Below are 26,289 nucleotides of genomic sequence, written 5' to 3'. Positions count from 1 at the left end.
TTAAATTTTAGATTGCATTTATAACAGTAAAAACATTAGTTAGTCATTAATCTGATCATTTTAACTGCTATATCATTGGTTGTGTTATGGTGTTGCACAGATTTCAGCATTTGCAATCACATTACACTCGCTTGTCCATGAGCTTCTTCTGCCTGAAGCAGCTGTAAATCGGGTAATTTCACAGTAGCATGAAAGTTGAAGACAACAATGTCAAGCGAGACATGGAATCACATTTATCCATCTGTGTGACTATTTGATACATATCTACTTAAGCTTTGAAAACAGAGTCTATGTATATTCCCTCTAAAAATGTTGTCTTTCTGTTAGCCAGATAATGACCAGTCTGACTTCAAAACAGTCAATTCTAATTAAAGTCCTGGTCTGAGGCAAAGCCACATTCCACACGCAGCAATCTGATGGAGTGGACGGATTCACATGAAACAAGTATCGGTACTTTTTTGTTTTTTTAGGTACAGATTTGATATTTCTGCTGTTTCACAAAACCAATTAGCAGCACACGTTATTGCACGGAATCCGAACCATAAAATTTGTGGGAAATGTGAGTTTAGTTGGATTGAATGTTATGTTATTTCTATCTTTTAGAAAAATGCAGCATAGCACAGAATTATTACGTTTTACCAAAAGAGAAGACATTTTTGTTGGGAAAAGTCAAATTAAATATTTATTAACAAGTATGTTTTTTTACATGCAAGGGATGACTTGGAAACAGCATGGTTTTAAAGAATACATATACTGCAAATTGTGTTAATAGGGGTTATGTAGTCCTGCAACCCTACCTACAGGCTGGTGAGATAAAGGTCAGACAAACAGAAAATGATTGTTCACTGACATTGTGGTGGGAAGCGGATGACCTTTGAGATTCATTTGAGCTTCAACATAGAAGTCATTATTTTATTATTTAAAAGACATTCAAGCATAGAAAATAAAATCAATGTATTTCACTGAAGGCAACCACCCAAAGCCCACAGTAGAAAAAGGAGGTTACTTTTTAATTCCCATTTGTCTCTTTTTGTGTCTTTTTTATGGCTGGATATTAAAAATTCACATATTTAAATGAAATCTGATGCAAGTGTTAAGGATTTGGCTTGAAAAGCACCACCAATGTGGCCATTTATAAAGTTTATCAGACCTAACTTAACTAACTCCTATTTTTCAAGAGAAAAAAACCCAACACACTTAATTATTGTTAAAAATGTGATGCTTTTTTTCCAATGTGGAAATGGCCCAAAATGAGCAAACTCAATGGTCATTTCAGTCTGACTTCTTTCAAATTTGGCACAACTCATCCTTTTGCTTTTCTCGGACAGGATATAAGTAGTCTCCAAAAACCATAGCTATAATCAGCCTAACAAGTGTATTTTGATCCCGGTCTTAACCAGGTTCATTTTACGTTTCTAAAAAAATTCTGTCATGAAAACAATACATTTTGAGAGTTGTGCAGCCTTGGTAGAGGTATGACTTCTTTCTAGTTCTTAGATTTGTCATAGCTTCAAGGGCAAACCTTGAAGCTTTAGTATAAGCAAGGTAGTGCTGCTTAAAATGTATTACTGTTGTCTGTACTGCTTCCTGCTTTCGCTGTATCTTCAGACACAGTGGTAGCTTTTTCTTTGTAAAGGGTTTACATACTCAAGCCCATCATCCCAAACTTCATGACGGGGCTATCAAAACAGCTTCATAAATGAGCAGTTAAGGTTTTTAACAGCTTCACAGTGCATGTTAAGATGTTTGCAACGTAATTACATACTATGGTGATTTGAAAATAAAAGTGCACAACAAAATTATAATTTTTATCGCCTGCCTCCCTCCACCCCTCACAGTGTGTGCCATCCAGTTGAAAGAAATTATGTGAAATCCCCAAAAAAGAAAAACAACCTACTGTGGGCCATTATCAACCAAATGTGATGCCAGAATTGCTTTGACCAGCATATAAATACTGAATCTTTGCCATCTGTATTCACATACACACACACACACACACACACAAACACAGATCATCTGTTCAGCACACTGAAAAAATACGCTGCAGAACTTCATACAATTTACTAAAATATATAAAGCATATATAGGTTTCTGCAAATATGGTGAACTTTAAGTGTTCAAAAGGTCCAACTATTTTCTTTTGGGAGTTTGGTAGCAGTTTGAACCCCCAAAGTGTAACAAATGAACATCACTGCTTAAATATGTTTTGTTGATTTTCAATGAATCAACCAGCTGTGCCTTGGCGGCGAACTCTCCCAGATGCCTGAAACTGTTACAAGGTGGGCAATACTTCAATGTTCTGTGATTAGCTCATACATCAAAGTTTATAACTCACCATAGCAATTGTACTTGGTGGACAGAAAATTGACGACTGGCCAAAGCACAACTACAATCAACTACATGCTCATGTCCCTTTGCCTGTTGTGAAATGTGTTAGTCCTACAAACCATCTCTCTTTCAGATCCCACTTGTGGTAAGGTGAAGGCTACAAACTTTGGGAAAGATTAAGGAAAATTGGTAGTTTGGCTGGATGCTGAAAAAGTAAACATCTTGTCTCATGCTTCAAACCCAAATGTTTTTCCAATATTTAACCAAGAATATGACCTTTACCTTACCTTAACCCAGTGTGTAGAGTTGTGTTAACTATTAATACCCCAAAAAACATTTAGTAATGACAAAAACACAATTGATTGCAATTTTATGTAAAAGGTAACCATGCATGTGGTATTGGTAACACTAAATGCCATATTCAAGCATGTTAACCAAGTCAAAAGTTTTCATTCCATGACATGACACTGGATGGAAGTACTACTAACAAGTATTACTAACAACTAAGCGTCTTTGCCATTATTCATTCCTCAAAGTATTTTGTAGTTAGAAAACTATAATGTGAGTGTCATCACTTTATTAAACAGTTGTCTTTTCCGTGTGTGTTACTTATTAATTACTGTCGCTGATATGGTAATGCTGACCTAACAAGTCTTACTCCTTTGAGCCATGCCTCTCAATTTCGAGATTATTACTAGGATGATGTCTCAGTTAGTTACAGAAAAATCACTGCATGACTGTTAACTCTTTCTCTTCAGTTCTTTTCCAATTGTGCACAAAACGCTGGACGCCAGAATTCACATCCTGAAGTCCGTCTTTGATTAGGTTTAGGCAACAAAAGCTTATTATCAAGGTTAGGTTAACGGACCTAAATGTGTAGCACTTAGTGGCATCGAGCGACGAAGATTGCAACCATTTGAATACAGCTCAGCCTTCAAAGCGTGTAGGACAAACTACGGTAGCTGGGAGCTGACTGGATACTGTATTGCAAAATTAGATATTTTGGTAAGACACAAATTAAATACGTTGTCGGTCAACATTTTATTGATACATAAGTAAGTTTCCATGTGATACATAGACTAGTTATCCATTTGACAAAATCAACACCATTCGCCAGTTCTTACCACGTAATTATCTACTACCTCCCAGACATTCACTGGACCATAAACTCGATGTGTACCCTTTTGTATCACTTTCATAACTAATATATGAACAATCATGGGAGCAATTACTTCAAAGGAGAAATCCTTAACCTTCCACTCACCTTCTCATGTGATGGTAATGGATTGAAATAATGTTTGCACTACGTAAAATATGGCACACTTGTTTTTGGCAGGTTCTGTCAAAGCTTGCCTTTAAATGCATTTGAATCAACTAAAGCAAAACTTTTAAGATGTGTCAGCAAGCCAAGTGTGAAAACCATTGCTGCTGGGTTTGCTGTTAATTTTGATTTATGAAAATAGAACCGTGGTGTCAAACACATCTCTTCCAGCCCAATCTGCTTCTGTTTTGAAAAGACTTCATTGGCACTGTCAACTAGTGCCACCTGACAAGCCAAAGTACATTTCTGTATGGCAGTGTGCGGACAGCCTATCCAACCACAGTAAATGTGCCATACAGATGGATATATTTTTATTAATATAACAAATTAAGGACACCAGCTTTAATAAATATCTCACTCACTGGACACTAGTTTGAGTGCGATAAAGTGGTGCAGTTGGCCGGTAACTATTCCTAAGTGCAGTGTTTCATAAAGGTGCTAATGAAATCACCTGTTACTGCCAGGACTCCAAATACCATACAGTCACTGTGAATGACCTGAAATAACGCTATGTGTAATGTTACTGGAAATGTTCATAATATCAGCAGGGAATAGACTATAGTTACAGCAACCCACACACTTAATTACTATTAATTAGCCCCACCTTTTTAGTCCATTAGCACCAGCTGTACCAATGTGTGTTTAACTTGCGAACCAATCCATTCACATTACCTTCTGCGGACTAAAGGCCAATATGTTTTCTGCTTTTCCCAATTCAGGTCAGTAGTATGGTTTCTATCTCTCTTCATGGCATACTGGAGGGGTTACCAGTTCATGGCAAGAAAGACTAATAGAGACACACTTAAGAGCAATTTATAATCTCCACTTCACCTGAATCTTTATAATATAAAAGGAAACAGAGCTCCCACGCAACACTCAAAGAGAGAACATTCATTGTGGACACCAATCACGCCATGAATCAAACCCATTACCGTCTTGCTGTAAGGTAACTCTTCCCACTCTGAGCGTGCGTTCAGAAATCAGCCCTGAGTTATAACAATCTAAGAGGCTGCATTGGTGTGGGCGTGTAGCTTCAGGTACCGGTGAAACAATGAAAGGAAGTCCAGTTTGAGTGACAGATCCGTGAACTGGAAGGCTTCTCAGATGCCTTCACCCTGCCCAGTGTTTATAATACTATAAGGGAAACTCTGCAAAGATGGCAATTATTTTATCTTCATCTATCATGACAGTTGCGAGGTACACAGTACAAATAACTGCATTCATGCTACAATTTGATCCACCAGGAATATGTGCTTCTGATGCTTCTGGTGCTTCTATGTGTGTGATTGGCCAAAGCGTTACTGTTGCGCCAAAAGCAGAGGACGACCCTGCAATGTTTTGCCAGAGCCCTCCGCGTTGGCACCCTGGTGGTTTCGCCAGACTGGCTTCATTTAAATAAATGAGGGGGCTGTGTTTTTTTATGGAGAGCTTAAATCAGTCTGAATGCAGATCAGTTAAGATCTATAGATTTGTTAATTGTAACAATAAACAACCTTTTAACTAGTGAAACATAAGAGATTATTTCGTTAATCCTTTAGGGAAAATGTGGGTAAAAACTTTCATGACAGCTTTATGGCATATTAATTAGAAAAATAACCTGCCAGAGAGTCCTTGATTTTTAAACATGTACTAAACTGACAAATCATCCCGGTCAATGTAAATTTTTTTTTCAAGTTTATTTGTTATTGTGTGCAACAGGGTCCAAGCCAAGCATGACAGATATTTCTGTTGAGTTTCAGTCTAAAGCAATAAATAGGAAAAAAGTCTTGCAAAGCACTTGCCACATTTGTCAAGTCAATAACAACTGTAAAAATTCATTTTCAAAAGTAGCATGTGTGTGCTGTTAGTAGCTTGTAAAACCCAATAATGTGATGGCTGCTCTGCGTCTGGGTTAAATAGGGGAGGGCAGTCGGGCAACCAGATTCACCTCAGGGAAAAGCTTGTCATCACATGTGGAGTTTAAGAAAAACTGAAAAGCACTGGTGTTTTAACTGCAAAGGCATTCAGCAGACAACAGGTCACAGACATTCTAAAAAAAACTGATAGTTCTCTGTGGTGTTGGATGGAATACAATATTTCTCCAAACTCAGAGATAACCCCTAATATTGAAGGATCTTCTACATGGCTTAGGAGCTACAAAGAAAGTTTTGTAAGACAGTGGCAAACAATGTGATCATGTCTCCTATTTCCTTGCGCTTTCTGCACTACATTGTTTATCGCATTGTTGATGAGAAAATTATGAAAATTATTTACTTTCCTGTTTGGCAGTGTAAAGTTAAGCAGCTTAGTTCTTACATTTTTAGGTCCAACCTTTCTTTCGTCTTTGGAAACCCCCCCAGGGAGATGTCTCTCTACTATTGACCTCTCCTGAATATGAAAAATTGTTCTGCGTACAGGCCTGATTATGCAAACACTGAATCTGTTCCTCGAATAGGAGATAATTTGAACCTGCATAATTTCCTGAATGTGTATTTTTTGTTTGGATGATAAATAGGGAAACATGTTGTTGCTCATACCTGCCCAACTGTAGCTCATCCTTCTTCCTGTTACCTTGGGCCTAATTTAATAACCTAAAACTCACTCAGCCAACTGTGATCCTACTGTGCACCCTGATGGCAGAAATATGTGTAAACACCTGCACTAATTACCTTCTCAGGCAGATTATTTATGAAATGCATTAAAGCATGTGTAAAACGATTCATTGGTCAGAATTCAGGGCAATTTTTCACTCGGCCATCCAAATGTCTTCCAGCCCAAGGGAGGCAGAGCACGTTCCCACTAAAAGTTAATGGTATTATCTCTCCGTGACTCTTCATTTTCAGGACTGTTTGTTGAAAGGAGAATAAACAAGATTATCAAATAGACAACGATGAGTATGGCTGTGTTCTCTAATGCAGGCCACATTGACTGTTTATGTTTGATTTAATCTGCTTAATGTGTTTATTGTCCAGCAGATATTTCAGTTTTTCATGAATTTCCCTAAATAAAATGATGACAGTACCTATTTCTCAAAACTGTATCTCTTGTGAATAACCTATGCCAAGATATGCCTCATAAATATTGTCTTATTACAAAGTTTGTGAGAGAGCGCATTGACTGCACTGCAGGTGCTGAGTAGAGGACAAAATTAGCATGGCACTCAGCCTTGAGTGTTCAGGAGGACTAATTGAGCCAAAACTTGTCAGAGATAGACATCTCTGATTACATTACATCAGTGAAATATTCTTGTCTCCCAAGTGTGCTGATACTGAAACGACAATGAACAAGACAAACTTCCACCATGATTAACAGTGGGTAATGATTTCTCATATCTACTAATTATCCATGTTTGGTTATCTTGTACCAGAAGTTACTGGGAGGGGGGTCAAATTGATCAAGGAAATTTGTATTCATTTTCAACCATAATGATGAAGGAATCTAATTTGAAGAGTCAAGTCAAATCCATTGCTATCTCATCAGTGAAAATGACAACAGATAATAGATTTTTAGACCTCACCATTCAATTGGCAAATCATTTAATATAGTTCATATACTGGATAATGAATTTCATTGATAGCCTTTTACGGATACAGAACAGCACCAAACTCTTGCATCACACCCAATAAAAAATTCAAGAGCTTACTCAAGTGTTTCACTTAAGTTACTGCAAGCGCTACTGTGGTGCAATATAAAAATGTAGATCACAGAATAGACCTAATGACAACTGAATTTAGCAAAGGGATTTTGCAGCAAGGGAGTGTCAAGATAAAGCTTTATGTGCAAAAAGAGAGCTATATACAATTCTCATTGAACAGGTTACGTGAAGGATATTTAGCTATAGAAGCAGGCAGTGATTTGACATTGAAGAAGCACAATGAAGTGAATGAAATGTTGAGTATGAAGGTCAATACGGTGGTTAGATACAATATATTGCCTTCAACTCTGAGTTAAACTGTTAACGTATGCAAGGAAGGAAGTTAAAATTTCCTATTAAAATGGGTCTTATTTAACCATGAAAGCACCAACCAAACCATCAGCTGCCGAACCCTAACCCTACCTTTTTACTTCTTTATAATTAAATGTCCAATTAAAGTTCTCAACCACTGAAATATTGTCAATTCCTTTGTGCTGGTGGGAGATACATTTCAATGGAATTTTATTTTAGGGCCCATAGCATCACATTTTTATTTCAAAATTTGCACTCATTTCACAATTTTTTTGACACTTTTTTGACAATTTTCCTACTGACAATACAAAAAAATATATTTGTAGATGGAATCATCATTACAAATAGAGACTTTCACTTGATCTGCAGTATCGGGATCATGGCTGATCTATTTTTAAAATCGATCGTATCAGCTAAAGTCCGATGTGTTTATGATACTTAGGTATGACAACTGTCAAAAACATTCTGTTACACAGCCTTAAAACACTGGAACCACATAGTGCTGTGAGCGAGTGAACTGCGGAGCGCACAGAACAAATAAACAGACGCCAGCAGTTTCTGTTAATGATATGACAGCATGCATCATCAAACCAATGCGAGCAGAGCCACACTGAGTTTTTAAAAATTTCAGCAACATTTTTCACATTTGAACTTCAAATGTTGAACTGCTCATGCTGGGGTTGATGAAAGGTTCAAATCAAAATCCTGCCTGAAGGTCGTGTGACAACAGGGCCACACTGATGCTCTCCAAAAATATCTTAATTTCTTTACTAATTTTAATGCTGGCTCCCTTTGTGTTAAGTGTGCACTAGAAAAAGTCAAAATCATTTTTTAAAGTAGAGGATTGGACTCAGTATTGGCAGATGGTTGATAATAAAGGACTCGGGTTGGGATTGGGGCCAAAAAAAAAAACGATTGGACCATCCCTAGAATCAATTTTATCCTCAAGACTAGTCCAGCAATATATGCAGGCTCCAACTATTTAGTATCTGCACATTTGTGGGATCTGAAAGTCACATTTCCTTCAAAGGGCAGCAGTTACTGTACTGCAAATCATGAAAATGTGCTTGGTTTGACTCTGCATTTATTAGCTGGGTGTAGCCATGCTCGAGCAGGTGACAACTAGTCAGATGTGACAGAGTGCAATATTATCCCTCAGACACAGTCTCCCCAGTTTCAGACAGCTACATCATGAGAGGATGATGTGTTTGAATTATTGATACATTCTCAAGGTTGAGTGCATCATGCTTTTTGAGGGGCTCTGAATGCTATGAAATGGGTTTTAAAGAAAAGGAGTGTGTTCAAGTCTGAAATCCCACAACTAGATCGGTATAAGTACACTAGAGCTATAGAATGATAACCCCCATGTGAGTGCAGGGAGTCTAAAGAGATGCATCTCTCGATGACCACATAGGGCTTAGGGTTTCTGAAGACAGAGGCTTGTGACAGATGCTTCTATCTTTCCATTGCAGTTGGAACATTTGATCCATGCACGCTGTGGATCATGGAGAGGGAATTTGTTATAATTAACTATGAGGAGTGAATGCATCCTACGGAGATTATACTAATTACTTGAGCTATCTTGGAGGTTCACTATAGGATCAGAGCTCTCTGTGTGTATTTCTGTGTCATGTGGGTCTCTGGGAGAAACAGACATACACCGTTTTTTTTTTTTTTAGTTTAAACTGAGTACTTAACTCAGGGACTCCTTCAATAACGGTATAAATAGTTCTGTTTTTTTAATGCAAAATGAGGGGAAAAGTTCATTATTTATTGTTTCCAAACCTTCAATGACAAGGTCTCAACATTCAAAACAACAGTTCCTAGTCTTGAAATGTATCATTTTGCATCTTTTATTTTCTAGAAATCCATGTAATTGCTCCCTTGCACTTTGCCCCGTGTGTTTAGCACTTTTTACCCAGTCATCACTCCCTAGTCACCTACATTGTACACTAGCCTCCAGGCAAAAAGACATTTGTAAACTGATTTGAAAATTTGTGAACTTATCCTTGAAAGTGACTCTTCATACTGAACTCACAACAACTCAAAGTTGCGAGCATAATGTGTCTGTGTTGTCAGCCATATTAACAAAGTGAACACACCATTAAACAATGTCATTAACCACCGACTCATGCTAATGTCTTCCTTTAACTATCAATGACGCTTAGCTTACTGGTCTGAAAGGGAAATCTGTTTTCTGGATTATTAGTCCAAAATAGAAAGTCACTGAGCACTTTGAATGTTGTTGTGGTGCTTGAGAGGGTGGGACACTGCAGTTAAATTGAATTGAAATAATTCAAATGGCAAGGATGGGCAGTGTAGGACTACTCGTGATTGTTTTTATTGATGTATGTGTGAGTGGTTAGCACAGAGTCAATGAATTGGGTGTTGCTTTTATATTGTGTCCTAGTGCAATATCCCATTTAGCATGCCCATCTAAATGCTAATAAGATTAAAGCTGTTTTGAAAATGCTCAGTGTAACTTATGTAGTAATTCACTGATTGCTAACTAACTGTAACTTTGTGGCAACTTAAATTCCGACAGCACACCTTAAATTCTTGTTACAGCGCTTTGTTTGTGCAGACCTACTTATTCCCCAATAAATCAATCAATTGTTTCATTTGCCTCTTTATAGATCCACTCACATTTCTCTTACCAGGGTGATCATCTCTCAAATACTTTCCCATAGAGGCCACATGATACCAAACACGTTTTTTGCTCACTCGGCAACAAGACCGTAACGATACAGTATAATGAAGTCATGCCTTTCTTGTACATTCCTGATGCTACCTTGGTGAAGGATCAAAATCAGTATGATTGGAGTGAAGCATTAAATTCTTCAATTAGTTTACAAAATAATGTAGTTGATGGTTGTGACTTTAGTTCCTCTGTGACATTCTCATTCTGTGGCTATATTAATCAGCCTCGGCCTGCAGGCCCAAACAGATGGCTTTGATAACTTGCTTAAAGCAGTCCAAAACTCTGTAGATAGCGCTACAGTAAACTACGGATCCATCTTTGGCACCATTTGTTCCATTGCAAACAGAGTCATTACACAGTTGGCTTTGGGGAGAGCATCGCTGTCACAGAGCCTAACCCTCTCGTCTTGAGGATTTGGATCCTTGTCATCTGTATTTCTTAAACCAGTCAATTGCCACCAATATTAAGTGAGCGTAACTGGTTCCAGCCACCTTGAACAATCTGACATGTTTTGGGTTTTTTCTGTTCAAAGTGACACTGAATAAGTAAACTTGTTTTACAAGGAGGCCTCACGTTGCATCAAGCCTGTGTCATTTTACAAAATGAATCTAATTTCCCTTTTCCAAAAGACTGCTTTGAAATCAAAAGCAGCAATGTATTTGTAAATTCAAGACATTTGCAAAAAAAAAAAAAAAAAAGACTAGTGCTAATTAATCTCCGCACTTAATAATAAAGCATTATATTGAAGTGAAGTTCCTTAAAATACCAGTCTGCTCAAGATAAGCTATGGAAGTGAAATCACAGCCACTTTTATCCCAAAACAATATTTGGCATGTATGGTGAAACAATTTTCTTGCACTTAAAATAGAGACTAACAGTGATCTCCAAATTCATTTAGAAAGGGATTTTTTTGGCCGTGTGCTCTTATTTCTTTGGATTTCCAATGACTTTAGCGCACAGACAGTCAGCTTAATTTAATGCCATGTTCATCCATTTCAAAAGAACCATTACACATCTACAGCACATTTGATAGTTATATTATTTCAAGGTGACTCAAGTATTTGAGTAGTAATATAGCTTCACAAATTACACTTCCAAATCATGACAATTTAGGGGGTGACTTCAGAAAGTCTGCAACCCTTAGTCCCCATGAAGTATGTCTTATTTTCAGGTGGCCCTATAATCAAGAATAGAACCTTTTTGCATTTCAATGAGCACAAAGCTGTACACTATCTGCTGCTCAATTTATTCTAGTGTAATACAGAACTGATCAACTGGTTAAACTTAAAAGTAAACATCTGCAATATCAAGCTAGCTCCAAACCACAGAATTAGCATATTTTAACACACAAATCACTTAGGCAATGATTCTCCTGCACTTAGCAGACACTAAACTGGCTAGAAATGTCTCAGCCTTAAGGCTCCCATATGTTTTCAATGTAGTATGCCTTAACTGTCATGTTGCATCTTTACATTTTCAGAACGACTTTAAAGTAATTAGAACCTGAAATGCCTTTTTATATGTACCGGGGATGTGGGCAGTGATTCAGCAGTCAGGAGCCAACCTACAGTACAGTCAGCTCAGATTGGTGTTAATCAGTATTAGATGTATGTCAACATTCAGCACTACAGTGGCGCTCCCAAATATCTTGTTATCTAAGTCAAGACTCAAAATCCATTTATGTATGTGCCTAAAAAAAATTTCTTCTGCTTTTTCCTGTCCCACATTCTCTTTTCTTTTCTGCAATATGTTTACCATCACCCCCTTAGCAAAAGCATGTATATATATGGTTACCCCACAGTGCATAGTTTTAAATATAAGACACTAATTAAATACGTATTGCTTTTACTATTTTGTGTGATAAGTTAGCTGTCACACCATTCATGTAAAAAGGCAGAAGGTTTTTTTTTTTATCCTGATAGCATTTTCGTGATGTTTTAGGCTCAAATGTGAAGAGTACGGTGTATGAGAAATATGCCATTTTTTTGTATAGGAAAAATAGCCCACAGTTTGAAAATAAATCACAGCAAAGAGAAGATGAAGTACTGACTGAGCCTAAAACCAAAACCAAATAACCAAAATCACCACCCAAACCTCTTCCTTAGTCATAAATAAACCTGAAAAATACAACTTAATATTTCTTTAAAGAAATCAGAGGTTTAGTTTATACACCGAATGTGTGGACCTCACTGATTTATGGATAAAGTACAACATTTTCATAAAGGCTGTAAAAATGTGTTTAAAATCATCTGACCATTACTTGAACATTCTTAGGATCTGTGTTCTTTGATATAGACTTCTCTTCTAAAACAGTTCTACCATAGCATTATCCTTCCAAAAACACTGTAGGATAAAATGATGCCAGTGGGATCACAGAAAGGCTTTTTAGAGAGCCATAAGCCACAAGAGTGACTTTTCAAAGATTTCCTTGGTTTTACTTCCTTGATTACACGTCAAACATTAGAGATCTGGCTCCGTTCCTCTATAAGCAAATCCCTTTTCTCTGTTCAATGTTACAGTTACACCCAAATATACAGCCAAATAATACAACTGCATACACCCATATATTAAAATATTTTTACGACTCCAATTTATTTTTCATGGCAAAAGCTGTGGCTATTAGGCCGGTATTTAAATGAGGTATTTGGCAAAAATATATATTTCTCACAAAAGACGTTAGCGTTGTTTTTTCAGACCTAGCTATAACTATTACAAGCACAAATGGGACACAGCTTCATGGAATCCCGAAAACTGGGCAGAGAGTGACAGGTGGGCAGATGGGCAGTGGATAAAGTCTTTTATTTCCACCATTGAGCAGCTCCACACCTTGGATAATAGGAGCCAATTCAGTTCAGCCCATAAAGAGGTTTATCAGTTCCTGTCAGCATGCCCTGCAGGGGTGAGGCGACAAATAACAAGGTAGTGAAAAAGAAAAGTGGTCGGAGTCCAGCTCCCTAACCTGTTTCCCCTCTGCCAATGGCATCTGCATTTTCAAAAAACACTCATTTCCGCCTATGACTCGAGATACGAGATTAGAGAGTTGAAAGTCATATTTGAGCAGCATTAGAAAGAGATATGGAAGTCACGTGATTCAAAGAAGCTGCACTCGGTGCATCTTGGAAACGTACAAAATGTCAAGCACTGCATAGGCTGCCCAGTGAAAGTCTACCTCACCCACTGCGGTAGTCACATCTCACTAGGTAGTTTATTTAAAAAATATATTAAATTATTGATACAACAAATAAAAACGACACTAATGCTGCATCATTCTAATAATGTTTGCAATAAAAACAACACTCTAGCAACAAGGCTAATTAAATTTCTAATATTTACACCTCTGCATTATAATTACTGTACCTAAAATATTTCTTGTGGAGTTGCTTTTAGGTCAGTGAGTTACACAGAGCATTTCAGAATGTCTATTTCCGGGAAAATACCCTATTTAAGTGCTGGTGGATGAACAAACCATGTCAAATTACAGCCCTCAGCCTGATTCGACAGGCTTGTCAGATCCAAACTACATTTCTGTCTCCTACCTGGCTATATTTAAAAAAAGTGACTGTATACCCTGAATGAATAAAACCTCTGGAGTTGCTGTCAAAATAATAAGCTGTATTGTGGAAAAATGTTTCCACTGTTCTGCATCTGCTGGTCCAGATTTGAGGAATTACTTCATCAATATAAAAACAGGCAGATTTTGTTCTCAATTCTTCGTCAACTTTCATCTCAATTGGCTTCACTGATATTGGATGAGGAGGAAGAAGGAGGAGCAGGAAAATGCAAAACGAAGCCCACGACACACACGAGTGCAGTATTCCAAGTCCTACACTCCCTTCACTTACAGTACTAACCTGCATTACAGTGGCTAGTGCAATTTTCCATGCAGGAAAAAAAGAAATATAACATGGGAACGTGCCAATAACAATAATGGTAATAATGCGAGTGAATTTTAACAGTACGTCCAGACCAATTACGTATGGCCTTTCTCTAAGCCTGCACCTCCACAATAAATTACCTTTTGGAATTAAAAATAACAGTTCAAAGATAACAACCAGCACTTAACTTGACCAATTTCAAAATGTGGATGCAGTCTGGGAATCTTTTTTTTTTTATTTCCTAATGTTCTTAACCTAAACATAAGAACAATGTATGTATATATTTTATTTTTTATTTTTTTCCTCCTCTTTTAGGAGAGTGGTGGAGGCACAGTCGTGAGAGCTCCTCCACTGAGTTTGCCTTATGCTTGCCGGAATAAATTGGTACCATATGGCATGATGACAGGATCACTCAATCTTCTGTGTACCTGAACACCACATTAATCATTTTTTGGGGGATATTCTTTCCCTTTCATCACACAGGAATTTCCAAATAGCCCCTGCCTTTATTTCTCTCACACATGTAGTGAATTTACATACACAGGCTACACTCTGCCCTTGTTAGGAGCCAGACCGTTTGACCAAGTTCAAGCTGGAGCAAAACAAAATGTTAAGGTTAGGTGTCAGGTGAGACTTCCTTCCTGTTCAACATGTTGACTTACTTTCATTTTAATGTGGTCAAGGACTAGGGACATGTTTCAAATTAACTTTTTTAGATAAACAATGAAATGTAAAAAAAAAAACTGTATTGATATAATAATTTTGAGAAGACTATTATTTCTTCTACTATATATTTATTGGGAACCAGTCTATATTAATAACAGATGACAAAAAGTTTAGAGAAAGGCTACATTGATATTTCTTTTCTCTCCATTCAATGTTGCAAAAATTAAGCAAATAACAAGAAATAAAAACACAAAACAACAGCCACTTAATATATCTAATAAGTATTTTTGCACCTACCTTAATTAAATGGCTATGCTGCAATTCCATAGGTATATGTATAAGCATAAAGCTCCTTCCACTAATTCAGGCTAAGAGTTTTTAGACAGAGGTGTACAGAGCAAAAAAAAGGGTGAAGTGGCCCAGAGGTGAGAGAGACAAGAGAGAGAAAGAGACAGAGAGAGAGGGGGAAATGGGACAAAGGAGAAAGAGTGGTCTTTATAGCAATGTCCGCTTGATGAATCAGACATGTCTTATTTGTTGGCTGCACTGCCAGGGAATTTGCATTGATTATTTTCCCCTCAACAGATACATTTAAATCAATGTGGCACAGCGCAGCCAGAAAAGTGTGAGAAAATGTGCGAGGCACACGGTGAACCCCGGAGCTGTAACCTTGGTCAGACAGGAGGAGCCACAGCTCCCCCTTCATGCCAAACAGATGAGATCAGGACTAAAAGCAGCTCTGAGGACAGCACCATCTCTGATCTCCCTATGAAAAAACAATCCCCTCCCTACACCCGTAATAACATTTCTATGGGATAATATGTCTTCATTACCCTGCAATTTTTCATATGCAGATGTGCCAAGTAGAGTTTTTTCCCCTAGTTTTACAAAAGGCAGTATATTGCTTTATGTTTCACAGTTTTGTTTTTGTTCTTTTTTTTTCTCTAGAGTTCTTAGAGGTTTCTTTTTAAATTGTTTTTCTATTGTTTCAGCTATGGATATATAGCTCTATGAGGCATATGGATAATTTTTAAAAGTCATAAGTAGGTCAGTCAAAATCCCTTTACAAGTCTTTTACAATTGCAGAAGACACTGTTTCAGCTTTGGCTTGATAAGTTCTTTTTAATTTAAATTTGAGGCATGCATACTTTTTTTTTTTAAGCAGCAATTACTAAAAGTGTATGTACAAAAATATAGTTTGACAAATAATGTTTAATAAAGATCCATTTCCCAGCTTTTTCTCGAGCCTTCATTTTGTACTATTTCCAACGTCAGGAATGAATTCTCACATTCAGCTCTCTATTTTATATTTACATTTGATCAGTCTCTTCCTCTTAATGCAGTCCTAACAAGCTAGCTTACAAAATGTGGATTTCTATGGTTCACAAGAGAAACAGCACGTCAATTTTGCCTGAAATACATTGTCAAAAATATACTTTAACTTTGTAGAAATGGGCTACTCAGAGACTAGTCTGTTTTTATGAATAAATAAACAAGGATTGCATCATCATTTCACCATTCTGTGATGACAAATACTCCACAAATACATTGGTTTTCAGCACAAATGCGTTTGATCATCTGATATTTGTTGGTGAAAAGTAGGTTAGGTTATTATTTATTCTGTGACAGAATCCACTGGCTTTTATGCAGACCCAGTGTGGAGCTGGATCGCTGCTAATGCTTCATCACAGGCTTTAGCTGAAATGAAGCTTTCATGGAAGTTGAGCAGTGAGAGGTTTTTGTCTCCTCTAATGAAGTCCTGCACTGCCCCCTTGCACACACTTAGCTGGATGTTTGCAGGGTGTAGGGAACGTGATAAAAGCAACTTCTATTGTGTGTTTATAATTTAAGAGCACTAAATAGCAAATAATAACGGCTGATTAAATGTTTATAAAATATTTTTTTTCCCTTTTACCCAGGCTCATAAGCCGTGGGCACTAAATAATAAATGTCACTTTCTAATTGGATGGGCCACTTTTAAAACCACCAACACACGCACACACATATAGCACATGACACCACCACCATGCACGGCTTATACCACATTTTCCTGTCTCTCTCTCTTTCCCCATCTCATTGATAATTTCTCCCGGAGCTTCAGCCTCTCACATTGAGATCAAAGTGGCTGTCACACACACTGCCAGTGGAGGACGGTTCAGGAGCATCTCCCTACAATATATTATTCCTCTATGGATGATGAAAGACTGTATACTGGGGGTGGAGATGACACTGTTACCAGGCAAATGCAGTAGGGGGCGTTACATTAGGACCCCCTCACAGGGGATTGGTTTTCAGGGCGGCAAAAGTAACAAATGGTTTAGGTTAGGGCTGTCCTGCAAACCAATCCTCTCTGGGGCTGACCATTACATTAGGACTCTAAAGTAAAATTAACCTCTGACATTACACAGAAATTAACTGGATCAGCACACCCACACTGCTATGATAAGGAGCTTAATCTTGGAAAATAAAACAAGTGCGATGAGTCCCGTTTTGACAACAAATAGTCCCGCTGTTGTGAATGGAATAAAAAGGAGGAAAACATTATGCAAAGTTTGCTCACTACATTCCTTTGTATGCAGTTGTCTTTTCTCAGCAGAGAAAAAAAGAAATAGAGGCTTTCCAATATCTCCTGACTGTCTCTTTTTTCTCGGAAAGGCACATCTTAAGTCTGACTAAAGCGTACACTCGTCTCTCCCCTAGGGTGCAGTGGCAGTGGTGCAGAAAAAGTGAACTGCAGAGGACCCCACTGTTTAGCAAACACTCCTACTGAGGGGAGGAATTAATTATTCAGAGCCAAGGACCAAGGCAGCCCCATTTGATTGCACCACAAAAGAAAGGTCAGAGCTTTTCATATGAGGAACCTCCTGGTTCTGCACCCTGTTAGCTGAGGGGATGTGTACAGTATATAAGACTGAATGGCAGTCTGGCTAACAGCTCAATTAAAAGGGCAAGGACGTCTAGGCGAGGATGTGTTCATAAGACATGTGACAAACAGCAGCTACAACATAGTCTCACTGAAAAAGGTGAGGATGGTCTGGAGGATATGATTAGCTGGGGAGAAATTTCTAGGTTGAGGAAGTGATTTTGCCAAGTCTACAGGAGACGAAGATATTTTTATCATGTGAAATTTAGAGATGTCGAACCAACAAAAAACGAATTGAGAAAACTGCTGGTGAGGAAGATTAAACACTTCCACTGCCAGTGAAAGCAGTTTTTGTTCAAATCTGACCAAAGCATTTCATTTCCTCTCCTCGCAAGTTAGCAAATGATTTATTACGGTATTTGAATAGTTAATAGGCAATAATGGAATTTATCAAATGAATAACATATTATTTAATCTTGGGCAAAATGGCCTTCTAAGGACTAAATTGTTAGGTTTAAAATTCTGCAAATACTGTATGGACTCTTGTGGCAATTAATAGAGTTGGACAAAGTTTGGTGTCAGGCTCCATTCCCATAGTGTGATCATCTACATAATCCTATCAAATTTCACTGTTAAATGCCAAAGCTTTTTTTTTTTTCCAGCCATGGTGCAAATGCTTGATTTTCATCAAGTCCTTTCTCCCGACTCACAATGCCTACTTCGCAGAACAGATCATGAACAGTGCAACAAAATCCTGCTACAGGATCCTGGGGGGTTTACGGAGTAAATCTGCCATTAAAGTAGAATACTGTTGAGGCCTCTTGGCATTGTGGCTCGCTACTGTAGGTTATAATCTCTAAAAACTGTGGACTGGCGCACCCCAGCAGGGCTGGAGATGGAGCCAGGAGGGTAAATTCTACAACTGTGCAACAGGGGGTGCTTAGTCACTCGCTATTGGTGTGCGTGCGCTCTACACAGAAAGCCTAGTGATCCTATTGGCTCTTTCCAACGCCCTGTCAGCCAATCGTCAATGGCCCAGCTCTACCATTCCATAGAAACCAGGCCTGCACCAATAATGACATCAACTACAACTTCATTGAGCTCCAGTCTTCTCATAGTAACTCACACTAAAGTATACTGCATATTTTCTAAAGGTCACTAAGTATTATGACAAAAAGTTGAAAAAAACACAATAAAAAAAACATAGATATGTTTTTCAGTCAGTAATAACATTTATAAATTACAAGGAAAAACCATCAACAGCCTAAAAACAAATCTCAAAACATAACTTAACTTAACCTACTTAACTATAATTGCAGGTAATCCATCAAAATGCTGTGTTTGCTAACTGTGGTGTCTTCACCTTAACAGTATGAATTAGCTCACTGATTTATGTTCCTGGGGCATTATGGCTGAATAGAAAAATACAGATAGGAAAGGGGATAGGTCCTCTCTAGGATGATTTCTTGCAGATGGTTCAGCTATTACATCTTAGTCTCTCAGATCATTAATTTCCCAGGTAATAAAGCCCTGTGTTGTTAGCAGGCCCCCCTTCCCCCTTATACTCCATGCCGTAGGATGCAGCTGGGTGTAGCTTGTGAGTACTTGCCAAATGGAGATGACAGTTTGCTCCACTGTTCATCAGTGAAACCACGGAGCCATGCTGAGTCTATAGCACATGGATGAAAAATTAAACTCAACACCAAAAAATTAACGTGTTGTAATATAGTCTGTTATTTGTCCCCATAGAGATTTCTATCACTGCTTCAGGTCTGCCTTAGATGTGTCCATTAAGGCTTGACAGATATGAGTTTTGGCAGACATATTTAAATTGAAATTACTGATAATCTGACAATATTTTGTCTTAATACTCAATATGTGACAGGGTAGAAACCTGAAACAAATCTGAGAAAGCAGTTAGACATGGACAAAAAAATACTCAGTGACATTTATTTTACTGAAAGTAAAATAGAAGTTTCATACTTAGATTACATTGCTCAGTTAACTTCATCTGCTGATTCACAACAAGATATGGGAGATGGATGTTGTGTTGAGTTTTTTTAGAATGAATGTTTATACTCAACATACTGAACTCCTTTAAATCAGAGGCAAAGTGGGAAACAACAAGCCTTTAAATGGAAAAAAATATTTAAATCGTGGACAAACCTTTCAAAGAAAAAATAACAATAATAATTTTAGGGTTTTTTATACTTTTTTTTGTGTGGCAGTAGTCTGAGAGGAATTTCCATTGAATTTGCACTAATGGCAAAGTAAAATATCAATCTCACCACTGAGTACCTCATCAGTTACAAACAGAATCCAGCAGCTTGCAATGGTCAAATGTCCAAATGTGGTTCACAATTTGAATTAATGTGCATTTTCATCCACTACTGTTATGTCTATATCAGAGGTTGGTCGCATCATTATGGAAATTTGGTGGCACTAATTCTCCTGTTGGGGCCATTAAACCATTTTTGAAAAAGAAACTTCAATGAAATGACATAATTAAAAGAGTACAGTCAAACCTCAAACAAACAAAAACCACGTGGACAACATGATGGAAATATGGCATTTATTTTAGATTCATGTATAAATTTGAGGAAACTTACAATTTTCTCATCCCTCCACTAGTCCTGGGCAATAAAACAATAGCAATGCATATTGTCAATAGGAATAAGAAAATTGTTCAATAGAATATCAACAATTTCACTTAAATACCACACTTTGGAGTACGTAGCATGTCATCTGTCACAACCTACATCAGTTAGATCTCAAGAAATATTCCACAGGAAAGTCCACGATGGAGAACATATTACCCATGTACCTTGATCAATAATGTTGTTAAATTCAAACATTTTTCAACCTGGTCTGCAAATAGGTCATTAAAAATTATCAATAATTATGGATATTTATGAAATTTTAAATCTTATCATGGTACATTTTTATATATCGACCTGACCTATCGTCCACACAGATTTGCTTTTTGATCTTCTGTGGAGTGGAAACTTCAGAGGAAATTTGCACTTAGTTTTTATCGGCAGAATTTTTTACATTTCGGGTCTCCGCTCACTTTTACACGCAAATTGAAAATGTGCATAAAAATAGATGATGGAAACTGTTGAAAACTAGTTTTTCCACTGTTAGGGCTCACTAACTTCTCTATGCAGTGCATGTTCTCTTAAGAGTTCATAAACAGCACTGAGTCTAAACATAAGTACCTCCAAATCCAGCTGTATTGAAATGCATTATATTTCTCCACTGAAGCTGAACTGATACACTTCATGTTCTTTTCAGACAGATGTAGTGCAGCAAAGGGGCAAAAGTGAGAATTTATTCAAGATGGTCCAGGTATTATCTGCAATAGTGAGTGAGTGTATCCCTTATCAACTTTGAAGTCAGGCAAAATGCATGAGTCTGTGGAAATATGAGAGCCTCTCTTCCTGATACCACAAGCATTTCATCACATTTCACATCAGAATATACTATATACCGTTGCCTACTCACAGCTCTCTGGCAATCCAAAGGCTATCTGCTTTTCAAAAAAAAGAAAAAAAAGAAAAAACAATCCAACCTTGATTGTCAAACACTTCAGTGCCGTGCCAGCCTCATGAACTTCTATGAGGCAAAACAGCAACACAATCTTCCCACTCATAACACATGCGAGGATCTCTGGAGCAATAAACTGATTCTGAGAGCTCTCATCAATCTTTAATCCTTCCTCAGGCTCCGCAGGGCCGCAGTGAGTAAAAACCTCCTGCAAAACCAGAATGAGGCCGGAATCCAGCACATTCAAGGTTCAAGCAAAGGCCTAGAAGACTTGTTGACAGTTGATGGAGCCAAATCAACTGAGGAGACCTTTTAGCTCTTTTCACCCAATGGTTGAGACATTTGCCAATACCCCTCTTCTGTCTGGAACCAAAGGTTTTTGGTAAACCTTGTTAGAGCTTTGTGGCAGATGATAGAAATACTACAGTACACAGCTTTCACAAGACACAACAGTATTCATAATGAGCTAAAAATTCAATTTTGTTCGTTTTTTGATAAATATTAAAAGCAAAACCTATTACCAGTAAAATTAAATGGAATTCAGTGTTGGCAGCAAAGAGTTAAGAATTAGTTGGAAGGAGTTTTAAAACCAAAGCTGCCTGGTGTTGTGTGGGCTTTGGCACTTTTTCCCAGCATCCAAAAGTCAAGGACACAAACTAAGCTGGTACGACAGAGGACAATCTAAATAACTATCTGTATCATCATACCAAAGCCACAAACATAGCAGCTGGGTGTAGCCTGTGAGTTGTTGCCAAATTGATATGACAGTTCGCTGCACTGTAGATCAGTGAAACCATGGAGCCTCGCTGAGTCTAGAGCACAATGATGAAAAATTAATTCAGACACCCAAAAAAAATTAAGTGCCTCAGGAAGAGTGTGTAGTCTGTCCCCAGAGGTTGTTCTCTCGGCATTGAGGTCTGCTTTAAATGTGTCTATTCTGAGTCGAACCCGGCAGCTTGTAATGTGACCTAAGTAACTGTCTGCTGACTGATAGTCTGAGCTTTAGTCCCACCATATGTTTTCTCACCAGCATATCACAACTCAGTGAATTCAAGTAAATGATTACATTGCAAACGAAAAGGGTAGCAAAGTGGCCAGAGAGATAGAGTGTCTTGGAGGGTCTGCTCAAACGTGTGCACGTATATCTGTCTAAGAGGAAAGCACAAGGAAAAAGAAATCCTGTTTAGACGGACTATGGTGAAAAAAAAATGCTGGTTGGATGCCATTTTAAAAGTAAAGGCTACTCGGCGTGTGGGCTTTGGCACTACCACCCAGAATCCCTACGTCAAGGACACAACCTAAGAGGATATGGCAGGGGCCAATCTAACCATCTGTATCATCACGCTCAAGCCACAAACAAACATATCTGTTCACTTTTAATATTAGACGAAACTATTGAATTTCCTGGAGCAAAGCCAGACAACCTCCACTGGCCTTTCCAGCTAATTTGTATCAAAATTTGACTTGCCCCTGAATAGTTTGGTTTTCTGTTAAAGCTTGTTTTATAAAGATATAACACGTTGGACTGGGAAGCGGCAGTGGGAGGGGGTCTACACTAGTTTACCCGCTGCAGAAGCAAAGCAGGTGGCCAGGTTGATGACAATGAACAGACAGCATTGGTGGCCTAATTTCTTCATGTCAGACAACACCATATGGCTCCTCTGCTCCCCTCTACCTATTTAGAAACTGCGTCCACATAAGTATGCAGGTATCATAGTCTTCACAATTAATTAAAAAGGGTAGGAAACAGGATGCACTTCATTCTATATACTGTAAAAGATGTACTATTAAGGGAAAAAAAACATATCCCCCCAGGTATTTATGTGTTATGTATGGCATGTCCTTGAAAGCAGCAAGGTTTCAACAGACAGCGCACTTTTTTCCCTCGACACATCCTCAACTTTTGCATAAAATGGAGACAAGGCCTCTCGCTGTTGTAGAGCGCTCGTATGGAAAAGTGGAATACACTCAATTAATCTTTCTGACCTTTAGTGAACGTTTCACAAGATGACAAGAAAGCTTTGCTTACCCGTGCTCCCAACTTGATATCAGCGTAAAAAGGTGTGCAAAACAATTTGAAATCCCTACAATGTGAAAATGCATTGCTTTGGACATTGTAATGACGGTTATTAACTTTCAAGGACAAGCCAACCTTCTCAAACTTAGAGTGTTTTTATTGATAACAGTTCAGAATTCCATGATATCTTTGCTGTGTCTGTCAACAGTCAGTAAGCTAAATTACAATAATGCTGTAAAAGAAAGAAAAATTACAAAAAAAGCTTTAAAAATCTCGGCCAATGATTGTTTCTAAAAATGAAACTCGAAAGGGTTCTGTGACAGCTTTGCCTGCACACCACCAAGAGAAGGGAAAAGCTCAAAGCTTTACCACTAGAATTTATTCATAACCATGTGACTCGTGACAGTGATTGCTGACACGGTGTCTCTCAAAGCTGAGGTGGTGACAGGTAACAGGGTAAACTTTGTGCGCCATGGAGACAGGCCAATCCCTTATGTGGCAGCAAAAGAATATGGCGCCATATGGCTCATATGTTGCATGCTGCATTGGAAAGTAGAACACATGATTTATTACTGTTCACATTCAATGTAAATTGTTTCAAATGTAATAGAAGTTTTTTGCTGAAGGTTTTTTGGGTCACATCAATTATATTAAGTTTGCAAATTCTGAATAATTGGGGTTACAAGTACTCCAACTTCCATTTAAAACATGTTTTTTTAAATTTGTAGAGATTTGTTTTTCCTTTGTAGACCGTTTTGCTAATATATCTAAGATCTGATTCCATTTACAGCTTTAGTTGAAAGTATGTTCTGTTATTCAGAGCTGAGTGTAGAAAAAAGTGAAATGAAGGACATGATCAAAACCAAAGTTGTAATAGTTATTATGCCTGTTATGATTATAGCATTTAATCCAGTTAATTTGAATTCCATTTATGTCAAAACACCTGAGATTATTCCCAGATGTCATTTTAACACAGAAATAAGACCGTAGACAAAAGCTGAAAGTTTTTAGTGAAAAAGTGGTGAAGGGCTCTTGTCACCCCCTTGGGTTCCTGGCAACATCATGCAGCGGGGGACGAATAAAGCAGAAAATGGGTTTGTGCAGCATACAATAGCACATAGATAAGAAGAAGGACAAGTATTGAAAATGTCCTATGGGGACGAGTTTACAGAAATGCCTCGTTTCTGAGACTGTGGAATGCCTGGCTCTTAATGGCGCACTGGTGGGGGTCACCATTAAGTGACAAAACAATATCAGTGGGGAAACATTTGCATTGCGGTGTACAAATACGCAAGTTGTCAGGCATAGCAAGCCTGGCCTTTTCAACGTGACAGCAATCCCTTTAGGTGTGAGGCGAGTGCAGCTCAGTGGCGCAGGGGACGGCAAGAGATTTGGTGGTGGGGGACCGGTGGGACTGCGGAAGTTGCATGCAGTGAGGTGTGTGTCAGGGCACCAGAGACAAAGCAATGATTACACACAATGAGGAGAGCAGAGCGCATGCTGACACTAATGCAGTCCGAGGGGAGACACGAGACAGAGCACTTGTGACAACTGTGAGAGGGCGTCACTCCTCTGACAGGCAGCATTATGGGTACCAAATAGAGAAAATGTTGTTTTTTTTACCACTGGTGATATCTCAAGTTAACAACGAATATAATATACTGAAATAATGCAAATAGTTTAAATAATAATACAAGAATTTGTCTTAGTAAATATATAAAGTCATTCAAACTATGAAAGCTTATATATTTAAATTCTAAATTTAGTTGTAAACTGTTGTATTCATTGGTGCAGCAAAACCAATGTATTTTAGCTTCCATTAGCAATTAAACTTAAAATTTGTTTGCAGTAAACATAAGAACTGGGTAGTAAGCATGATGAGTGGTAGACCATGGCTGAGCTCACAATCAAGAAAGAGCAGCATAAACAAGAGCTAAACCCTAATCAACAGAACATTAAAATAAAATAAAGCGGTCTTAATGGAAAATTATAAAAAATATATAAATATTTAAGGTTTGTTTGATAGACTTTTGTTTTTCATCATGCTAGAAACCTACAGTAATACGAAACATATTCGAAAAAAAAATTTGGGACAAAACTCCCATATTGCCAGTGGTGAGAAAGGCATTCAGATCTATTGCAACATAGCTTCTTATTATTGTACTGTGGTACTCATAAACATGCAACTGGTACTGCATTTCCTAGATGTCAAGATAAGTATACATTTCTCAGAGTATAAACACAGTTCTTGTTGCATCAAACAGTTCCTGTAGCTGAACAGGACACTGTATCAAGGAAGGAATAGTATCCTGATCAGAAATTCCTGACGATGCCTGATCATCACTCCACTCACAGCAAGATGTTAATTTAATCCGTGGGGAATCTGGCCTGTGTTTATATGTAGTACTATTCAAAACATAAAGCAGGTTTGTTGTTAACATAAAATGATGAAACAGTAAGTTTCAATTGTGTATTTATTTTTTTTTTAGGTTCAGAGTCCCAGATAGGTAGTTACTGTGGACATCTGCTAGCAGCTTTTCAAATTGTTTACTTTTACCTGACATTCATCACTGAACAGCATGTGGGATCCTTCGTTGGCTCTTTAAGAAACACAGTATAAGGCACAATGGTAATAATAAACATACAGCACTGCCATAAAGTGTTGTCTAAGCTTTGTAAAGTTAACTTCGCTACAGTTCTTAACAGTTTGCTCAAAGGAGGTGTGTCATGAAGCCTTTACAACTTCTAATTAAATCTGATTGGGGACAAATAAGGATGTTGCACCATCATGAAGTTTGACAGCACATTACACATGCACAGAGAGCGAGATTATTGATTTTCCTTAGTCTACCTGTGTGAGTTCCTCTGGCCCAGCCTCCATCTCTTTATGACAGATGGGGATCTTGATGTGTTCCTGACTGCATCTCACTTAAGGGATGTGCTTAGGCGCATGCTGTTTGAATAACACCTGTCTTCTGCACGTCTCTATATGTTTGTGCAGAGGTACTTAAATAAATATTTCAAACACCTATTGCCACTGAAATGTT

General features: G+C 37.9%; 1 long non-coding RNA gene across 2 annotated transcripts in view; it reads right to left on the bottom strand.

Annotated features, from left to right (window-relative positions):
- LOC127350773 (uncharacterized) overlaps window positions 1–26,289 on the bottom strand; it is a 74,626-nt gene that overhangs the window by 23,002 nt on the left and 25,335 nt on the right. The window contains exon 1 of one of the 2 annotated variants that reach the window (XR_007880630.1): window positions 15,114–15,195. The exons of the other annotated variant lie outside the window; for it this stretch is intronic. This is a non-coding gene — a long non-coding RNA (uncharacterized LOC127350773). Of the gene's footprint in view, window positions 1–15,113; window positions 15,196–26,289 lie in introns of those variants that run through there. 2 annotated transcript variants of the gene reach the window in all.

This window comes from Dicentrarchus labrax, unplaced genomic scaffold (genome assembly GCF_905237075.1).
Source record: "Dicentrarchus labrax unplaced genomic scaffold, dlabrax2021, whole genome shotgun sequence".
Taxonomy (NCBI): Eukaryota; Metazoa; Chordata; class Actinopteri; family Moronidae; genus Dicentrarchus; species Dicentrarchus labrax.
Note: the sequence above shows the minus strand (reverse complement) of the source record. Positions and strands in the feature narration are given on the sequence as shown.